A 10,472-nucleotide genomic window follows, 5' to 3' on the forward strand; every position below is an offset into this window, starting at 1 on the left:
TGGTACGAGCGCGCTGCAACCTGGCAGTTTCTGTTTCGGGCGCTTTCGTAGTTTGTCGTGCCACAGTTCCGCAGGCAATCGCATTTTCCCCGATCCAAAAGTTCGACATATGGCTTGTACGATGCGTTCGCTGAAATTAAAACTTGAAAAGTAAATTACTTGATTTTGTTAATGAGCGACCAATCAATGGTCACCACTGCTCACACAATGTCTCCATCGGAACCGTCCTATTTACGAATGGCTGTTTTCAAATATTACTTAAACTTTTCGTAGAAACATCCAGCATAAATAAACATTGTATGACATTAAAACTCTGCCAGTGCGGAGCATAAATATAAACATTGCAAATAATCAGACGGCGCATACGATGCGAATAAAGAATAATTGTACGACCGTTTATCTACCCATTCACGAAATCTCCGCTTCACATCGATTGCAATCTGTGCGTCGGATCTCCATAGTTTTTATTCCATACCCGCATGACACCGCATTAAACAGGCCAAATCGCTTGACGTCAAGGAAGTAAGCAAACCTAATTCAATAGCTCATCTCTGCAAATTGTATTTGAGTTGGACAGTGTACATGCGTCCCATGCGACGTAGAGGTCGACGCCAAAATGCACATTACTCATTTGCATGAAGTAACCTCTAAAAAAACACTTCCGCTGCTGAGAGATAAATTGATTCATTGGTGTGATTTCTGCCTGCTTCGCGCAATTCACCGCAGTATTCTTGAATCACGGAAGTGACCATTAAGGATATACGGGTACGGACACGAAGAATTTCTTTTCGTAAAACGCTCGATTCCAATTCATAAAACAAATATCTGTGAACTTTTCCGAGGCAGCAGCGGCTAAAGCTTTAGTCATAATTAAATCTGCCAATTTAGGTGTCAATCCTTTCTTCCTGAAAAATTCCAGAGAAAGATAGCTTCGAAGAAACTTCAAATGCAGTAAGCGCCACATTTCTTTCGTGGTCTGTATCCTACACAAATGACACTAAATTTCGACACAGTTGGACACAAAACACGTCAGCTGGTCAATATGCCAAGACTAAATACACAATGTTTTCATTTTTAAGAGCTTTTTGCCAGCGGCCTTTGCTCACAAAGGGACATTTGTAAAATAAGAATGTTTTTATGAATAGAGCTTTGTTTATTGGTATCTTCCTAAGCGTAAATCTCGATTTTGTTGGGCACATGCATTGTCAATGAGTATTATGTGTCTGGATTCGAGAACATAACATACAAGTTCAGATATTCAAAGCCATACTGAAACCCAACGCAATATTAGGAAAATTTTAGTGTAGACTGTTGCATTCGTACAAACAGTGTAATACATAAAGGAAAACACTTGTCTCTTCCATCGTTTTTACCACATATGGAAGAGGAGATAATACCTCCTTTGGCGGCGCCTCTTGAGAAGTGTTTTATGTAAAAGCGCGAATCGTTCCGGCTTCGTAACTGCTGTGAAAAATTTTCTAGCCTACCTGGAATATTTTCTGCTACAGACCGGCCATCCGAATTAAAGAATGTGCAGTGAGAAAGCCGACCCCAATAGAAATGCCGAGTGTGCAGGCCGCTTACCGGAGTCCAACTTTTCGTTCGCATTCTTCAAGTTCCTGCGTCAGCCGTCCCGTGTTCCCGTGCAAAACGTTTTCGCACGTCCCAGAGTAGAGGCGATCGCAGTTTGACTGACAAGCTGAATTGCTGCCCCATTGCATGCTCTCCGTATTGTGCAATTGATCCCCCCCACCCTCGATCCTTCTTTCGATCGGAAGCTCCCTCTGCCAAACACGTAAGCGTAACAAGATACGGAGCGTCTCCCGTTTCATCGATGCGACCCTCCTCTCTTCGCCTCTTTCGGTAGCGCCAGCACCAAGTGCGAGGAAGATTATTTCCTTTAAATCGCCGTGCGAGATATACAGTAACAGAGACACGTGCTTCTCCGCCAAGCGATGATCTTACAATTCCCGGCCGCTAAGAAACAACGGAGCCGTGTTATCGACGCCGTATGGCACGAGAGCTCTCTGGCGATTTGAGCACCTGTAGCTCGGTCTCTTCAGTGCGGATTCAACCGGTTCGGAAGGAAATGCGCCACTCTGTAACAACAATATGACGAAAGATTCTGAGCCGGTCCCGCTATCGGCGGTATTCTCTTCACTGTAGTGTTCTTTGAAAGATGGGCAACCCCGTCATTGTAAGTACTCCACGCTCGTGCTGGGATGACTCGACAGTCTGGATATATTTAGTCTAATAAGGATTGTCGGTTGTATGCATGTTCAGCGGTGTTTTTTGCAGATTAAAGAAAATCTGCCAGTCGTTAGCGCGACAAGCATTATAAAATCGTTTACCGCTATGTAAGCACCGCTAACAAATAATAAACACAGAGCCACAGTAGTTAATAAGTTCATGAGGAGAGCACTCACGCACGTACTGCACGGACTGGCTCGTCCATGCAGATTGATTAACTGCACTGCCTGCTTGGTCACCCCTTTTGTGTGCTAGTGGATTGCTTTTAACAGCGGAGCTGTTCTTAGTCTAGCATGCGCCGGCGATGACGGCCGCTGTCATGCAGGAGCATCGCTGTAAAGCTCACGTGACCCGCTCGCCGGGAAGAGAGGAGCCGACGAATTGGAGCGCACGCCGTGGAGAAGGAGGAGAGGCGCTAGGGTTTGAAGTCGTCCACGGGTGATGGCGTTCCTAACGCGTTCCTCACGACGTGAGCAAGCTTTTCCTGGCGCTCACGTCGGGCGGCTTCTTCCTCGGGAGTTAAGCAGTATAAGGTGTCTGCAGCGCGGTCTTCGCACGATGGAGCCAAGCGCCCGCGCGAATGAACAACTTTGCTGTTCGGTCATCTTCACGGAGTGGAAGGGGCGGCGATTTTTTTTTTTCAGCCTGTGAAGTTGCCACCCCTAGTTCCGGCGTACAATAAACACAGAGAAACACAAACACACAACATATATATATATATATATATATATATATATATATATATATATATATATATATATATAAATATATATATTGTCGCCATGAATATATATACAGACAGGGAGAAAGAGGACTTCATGGTGACAAACAAGTATAGGAGATTATGGCCGGGGACCGGCCTGTGTCAAGAATATACAGGGTGTCCCAGCTATCACGCAGCACGATTTAAAAGAAGAGGAACGGCGTTACGCGAAGCAAACCTCGTGCGTATTGTTTCCAGTGCAGTGGAGAAGCAGCCAGTAATTTTTTCGTCACTGAGATTTAATTAGTTAATTGTAATTAATTATCTAACTCGAGAAGTAATGTTCTAATTATCAAAGTGTCAATGAGAAAATTGTAGAGCAACATGAAACTCCCGATACAGCGTTCTGTTGCTCAATATGTGCTACATAAATGTGTTTTTCTGAGCGTGAAAGATGCCTGCGAATACACGCAAAGCGCCTCGAGCGGCCAGTCGCGCGGCAATTCTGCGTGTATTCGCGCGGCTCATTTCGCACTCAGAAAAACACATTTATGTAGCACGTATTGAGCAACAGAAAGCTGTATCGGGAGTTTTTCATGTTGCTCTACAACTTTGTCATTGACACTTTGATAATTAGAACGTTATTTCTCGAGTTAGAAAATTAATTACAAGACACTAATTAAATCTCAGTAACGAAAAAATTACTGGCGGCTACTCCACTGTACTGGAAACAATGCGCACTAGCTTGGCTTCGCGTAACGCCGTTCCTCTTTTTTTAAGTTGTGCTGCGTGATAGCTGGGACACCCTGTATAGCCTCGCGCATCGCTGCGCTGCCAGTCGGTGCAGCGATTTTGGTGAGTTCTGTCATGCGCTCCGAACCTTCGATATTTCAGTCAGTAGCTGCGCCCGGCTGCTTTGGACGTCCGCGCAAATACGCGAACGAGGCCGTCGCAATGTTTTCGCATTCATCCACGTAGGGACACCTAAGTACCTCTGACTTTGTTCTGCGTGGCTCTTTTTTACCGCGTGTAAAAGACAGCCTGCGAAGTATTATCAAATAATACGTGAGTACCGGTCTGTGCAGGTAAAATGGGGACGAATTACAGCAAACGATTGAGGACCTTAATCGAGAAAGTGTGAGAGTGGGGTTGAATATTAACATGCAGAAGACAAAGGTAATGTTCAATAGTCTGTCAAGGGAACAAGAATTCAGGATCGCTAGCCAGCCTCTAGAGTCTGTAAAGGAGTACGTTTATCTAGGTCAATTACTCACAGGGGACCCTGATCATGAGAAAGAAATTTACAGAAGGATAAAATTGGGTTGGAGTGCATACGGCAGGCATTAACCAAATCTCGACTGGGAGCTTACCACGGTTGTTGAAAAGAAAAGTGTACAATCATTGTTTTCTACCGGTACTAACATACGGTGCAGAAACTTGGAGGTTAACAAAGAAGCTCGAGAACAAATGAAGGACCGCACAAAGAGCGATGGAACGAAAGTGTTAGGCCTAACGTCAAGAGACAGGAAGGTAGCGGTGTGGATCAGAGAACAAACAGGGATATCCGATATTCTAGTTGAAATTAGGCAGAAGAAATGGCGCAGGGCAGGCTATGTAATGCGTAGGATGGATAACCGGTGGACCATTAGAGTTACACAATGTATACCAAGAGAAGGGAAGCGTAGTAGAGGACGGCAGAAAACTAGGTGGGGTGATGAAGTTAGGAATTTTGCAACCGCAAGTTGGAATCAGCTAGCGCAAGGCAAGGGTAATTGGAGATCAGAGGAAAAGGCCTTCATCCTGCAGTGGACATAGTATAGGCTGATGTTGATGACAGGTCTGTGCGCAGTGATTACAGCGCTATCATATGAGCCCAGTGGCAACGTCATCACCTTTCTTATAGCGCACCACTCAGCATAGCGTGCCGCCGGTCCTAAGAGCTCGCGCGCGCGCGCGCGCGCGCGCGTGTGTGTGTGTGTGTGTGTGTGTGTGTGTGTGTGTGTGTGTGTGTGTGTGTGTGTGTGTGTGTGTGTGTGTGTGTGTGTGTGTGTGTGTGTGTGTGTGTGTGTGTGTGTGTGTGTGTGTGTGTGCGTGCGTGCGTGCGTGCGTGCGTGCGTGCGTGCGTGCGTGCGTGTGCTACAAAGGGCCAGCCAAGCGCCTGCTGCGGCGGCTACATACAAGAAATCACTCGCCATCACACACACGCTGCAAAGCTCTTGTGCTAGATGGCGGGGAGTGTTGACCTAACGAGGTCAAACTGCGTACCATTGGCCTTCAAGCAACCTGTGCACGTATGCACGAAATATGAGGGGGTGTGGCTTATCGTCTTCTCGTCCCGCGAAGTGTGCTTGCCGTTTTATAAGCGATCCAAACGTTGACAATACACCGCTGTGCTTCTCAGCAAGTTCATCGACGCGATTCCTATGTGCGTCCCCGGAATGTTCAATGTGTGGTGTTATGGAGACAATAGACCATGTTCTCGTGGTGTGCCCTGAGTATGTGCGCGAAAGACTCACACTGGCAGCCACCTTGAGGCTTATATAATAGAGCACTGTCGGAGGACCTCTTGCTAGGCGCAGGGCCACAGAGTTGGCAGACAATAGAGGCGATGCGTGCTTTTTCACGTTTCTAAAGCGACACGGGCCTGGACTCACGCTTGTGATAATCATTTATGCAATGTGTCCTTTCACCTAGTTCCTCCCATTATCATCCCCCATTGTGACCCTCTTTCTTCCCCTCTTCCCCCTTCCCTTACGTAGAGTAGCAGGCCAGATGCTCTATATTCCGGCCGACCTCTCTACATTTTCAAATCAATAAACTACTTGTTCTTCTTCTTCCTAAGTGCGCGTATACAAATTTCATACTATGGGCGGTCTATTGTGCGCGCTACAAATTTCACTGCGAATACCTGACAAAGAGTCAGGAATCTTCGAATGCTAAAATTTAATTAAATTATGGGGTTTTACGTGCCAAAACCAAGAACTGATTATGAGGCACGCCGTGGTGGGGGACTCCCTAAAATTTGGACCACCTCGGGTTCTTTAACGCGCACCTAAATCTAAGTACACAGGTGTTTCCGCATTTCGATCCCATCGAAATGCGGCCGCCGTGGTCGGGATTCGATCCCGCGACCTCGTGCTCTGCAGCGCAACACCATAGCCACTGAGCAACCACGGCGGGTATCTTCGAATGCTATCGCGTTCCGCTCTTAACGGCGAAGCTTAAGCGTCCTCCTCATTTTTTCCAGCACCTTTTTCCTCCACGTGGGAAAAAGTGTTTAAAAGCAGCAGTGCCGATGTTTGAGAGGATTCCTGACTTCGAGAGTAGTGGCCGTTTTGCTGCCGTAGCTCCTTCGAGATGAATTCATGTTTCTTTTCATGTTTGTCTCTTCTCAGATAATGCAAACGTGTAGAATAAAACTGAAGTTAATCCCGTCCTAGAGCGTCCCCATCCCTTCAACACGCGATTCGACATTCCTGGCCGGTAGGCTTTGGAGGTTCTGGAGACCGAGCTGGTAGAGAGTGATCCAATAGGGAGAGCGCAGCGCGCGCGCGCGCGCGCATGTGTGTGTGTGCGTGCGTGATAAATGATATTTTGAAATGTGCGCCATGAGCTAACTAGTAATTGTGTGGTCCATGACAAAGAGTAAATGTAAAGTGACCCTCTATGGGCCTAAAATCGGTTTCTGTATAAGTTCTTCAAACATATATACATGTTAAAACAATGAAAATGACTTATATGGGTGCGAAAAGGATATGTATTGAATGCCAATATATTATAAAAATTATCAACGTCAGTAGCACACTTGCCTCACCATGTCCCTTAAACGCAAAGCCTCCTTAGGGGTACGTGCTCCGCAAAACGGTTTTTCAGTGGAGTCCTCTGGTGAGAGGATGTGCTATGAATGTTTCGGTCTAATTACAGGTAGCACCACTTCATTAGTTATTCGGTTTCCAAAGACGCTTCTGACCCAAGAACATTTCCGGATGGAGGGGAATGTGCTGGTGGTACGCGAGAGGAAAGTGCCTTTTTCGTTTGATCTCCCGCTTCCTGACACTCCACGATGACGAAAAGTACCGTCAGTCTCTCACTACATCTACCACTGATGGGAAGTTCACTGCAAGGCAAGATGCAAGAATGGGTACCATATGTTTGCCCTATTCTCAGTCGACAGGACTGGATATCAGTTCGTCGCACTTCTGTTTTCGACGCCCAGTTAGCTAGATGGGGATTGATTAAATTATGTTTACTTGATATTTGAGTGTCCAACCTTATTTCTACGTACTTTCGCAGGTTCTGCCACAAGAAAGGCTTCAATACTGTGAGAGAAATAGCTACGGTAAAGCTACAGGCTCAAAGTTGCTATGGATGTAGCAAGTTTGTCTTCAAGCATGTTACCCACTATGCCTCTGTGCCTTGGACGCCAACATTTTACGACAGGCTGCTTAGATGCATACATAGCGCACACGATTGAAAATAGTTCATTGACCACAGGATTCCTCTGCTATCGCAGAGACATGAACGATTTGACAACAGTTAGAAAATATAGTCGCCTGTTTTATTTTTATTTGCTTGATGTGCTTCCGAGCCGACAGTAGTGCATAGGCCTCAGCCGTAAAGGTACTTGTTTCCAGACGCAGAGCACCGAGGACGGACCTTACTGCTGCATAAAATGCGCCGGCATGTGACTTCGATGCGTCGGTATAAAGTTCAGGGCAAGAGTACATTTCCTTGCTTTCCAGGAAGTGCATACAGAGGTGCATCTCATGAGCGTATTTGTGATTTCTACAAAAGATGTGTCACATTCTATGACCTGCCATTGCCATGGAGGTAACAGCTTCTCTGGGGCCATCCTACCTTGTGGAAGGAGTGAGCAACCCATTTCTGCACCGAGTTTCCTCACGGGAAAAGAGAAGCGCTCTCTTACTGCAGGTCGGTTATGAAAGAGTGTGGAATATGTCAAATCTTTTATACTTGGGTAAGAAGGATGTTCAGGGTTGGAGTGTACTTTCAGAAAAGAAGAAGTAAAACTAGAGTGCCACCTTTGCAGATGGAGTGACTACTCATTGGATTCGACATAAAGACTTACTACGGGGACTGTTCTTAAGGCTCCTGTGGCAACTCGGATGTCTAAACGGCGGACTAGAGGACAAGGTCGAGCATCTTTAGCGTGCTATGTGTAGCAGACTAATACACCGCAGCACAGTAGTCTTAACCCGCTCGCTTAAGACTCGAGCACAGATTCATTCGCATCTTCTGGCACTGCCCAATTGCGACAGAACTTTCAGAATGTTCATTGTTTTTAAGCAGTTGGTCGTGAGGTATTTAATGTGGAGGATGAAGCTTAGTTGTGAATAGAGTATGATGCCCAAAAGTAGTAGTTTTTTTTTGTTGCACTAGAATGTGCTGTCCTTGCAACTCGTGCCTTTAAAGAGGAGACAGGACCTTTTATGGGGATGGAGCTTGAACCCATTATTTTCTGCCCCTTTGGACACTTTCTTCAGCCCAAGCTAAACTTGCTCTCAACGACTGCAATGTTACATGATTTTAAACCTATCTGTACATTGTCTGCGTAGATAAAATAGACAATGGCTGGAGGGGATGAGAAACCGGAGCGTGTTCCTTTTCACAATGAAAAGCGTAGAGCTGAGCACGCATTCCTGCAAGTACCCTGATTTCCAGCGCACAAGGACGTGAGAATGCGTTATCTAATTTTACTGCGGAAAGTTCGTTTGGATAAGTAACTCTCGATAATACTTAGCATGTTTCCTCGAATACCTATTCTTCAGAGGTTTCAAAGAATTCCACAGTGCCGCGTAGTGTCAGGCCCCTTCCGATGTTAAGAAATAACTATAAAATTAATTGTTTATGAAAAAAATCACGAATTTCAGCGTCGACAAGCACGAGGTTACCGGCCGGCCTTCGCTAAATCCACAATGTATGGATCAAGCATTTTGTAGGATTCAAGAAAAGGTAAAAGTGACAATTTATCATTTTTTTAAACCACTTTCAGAGGCAACTTGTTAGCGCTATCGGGTGATAGCTTGTTACTGGGGCAGTATCTTTACGCAGTTTCAAAACCGGAGCGACAATCGCGTCGTTCCATGTGTATGTAAGATGCCCAGCGGCTCAGATACTTATAAAAAGTGCGAGTAAAGTGATATGCGTGTCTGTCTGAAGGTATTTAATCATATCGTACATAACTCTGTCAGGAGCCGGTGCAGGGCTCTGACATGTGATCATTAAAGCTTTCAGCTCAGCAACGCTGAAATACCGGTTATAAGGTTCATTTAGGCTACAAATACAATTAGCTAGCTTAATTTACGCTATTGCTTTGTATTTCAGAAGTGACTGCGAATAGTGATCGAGCTACACGCACGCTCGAAAGCATCGGCCTGGTCTACCAACTTGTTTCCTTCGTCAATCCACTAGGGCCAACTGGTGGATTTGCTGCCCCTTAAGATTCCTTAGCCCATTCCATACTTTCTCTCCCTGTGTGGACGAGCTAATGCACGATATAACCTCTTGCAGCTTGCCCTCCTATCTAGTCGTCTTGTCCAACTTCAGGGCTGTGATTTAATGTTTGCATTCGATCCGATGTTCTGTGGTTTGGGATCGTCGGTGTATGCCCCGTGCATTATTTTGTTTCTTTCGCGTCTTCTTGCAGTCGTGATTATACCAACGAACTCGTCTTTTGCATGAGTTGCCACGTGTTTTTGATGTGCGTTTACTGCGTTGATGATAAAACCAGTAAAATGCACTATAGCGGCACGTATATTAAAATCGGTAATAAAATATCGCGGTAAGTAAGTAGACTGGATAAAATGTTCCCTATCGGCGGAGGCAAGTTTCCATCGAGGCGCATTTGGAGGGCATTCGTATTCAATTTGACGTTACAAAAATTTCTTATTCTTTCTTAGTCTCTATTATTGCGCTGTTTCCTAAGAAGGCTAGGAAGACCGCAGAAGGAAATGCTAATTTAGTTGAATAATATGAAGTATGCTAGACTCTGTAGTAAGTAGGCTCTCACTTATTAAAGAGGTACGAGCGTGAGATTACAAGAAAGTTTCCAATCATTCGGCTTCTCTTGTCACACCGGGAATCTCCCAGAAGCTTTTATGCGCGCTAAAGTCGCCGGTGATACTCTAAGGCTCTGGGAGCAGGTCAATGATGCTGTACAATTGTTTTACAGAGCTGATAATTGGGCTGGTATGTAAAGGGAGCAAATGGTTATCAGCTCGTGAAACAATATTGTTAGCTACCACCTGGGGGGGTCTAAAGGACAAACTGTTGGCAAGCAACATGCATATCTACAACTACAGCTACATCCGTGTGTGCCACCACCAGCTCACTGTATATGTGCTGGACAGCCGCTGGAGGTCTTCCTGAGCCTGGTTTTCAAGGGACAGAATCAGAGAATTTATATTCTCGCTTTCGAGCACTGACATGTGCGAAGACAGCGGGCACTGACGGACGATAATGACTATCATATCATAATTGCCCAAGTTACCCACTATGT

This window comes from Dermacentor silvarum, chromosome 3 (genome assembly GCF_013339745.2).
Source record: "Dermacentor silvarum isolate Dsil-2018 chromosome 3, BIME_Dsil_1.4, whole genome shotgun sequence".
Taxonomy (NCBI): Eukaryota; Metazoa; Arthropoda; class Arachnida; order Ixodida; family Ixodidae; genus Dermacentor; species Dermacentor silvarum.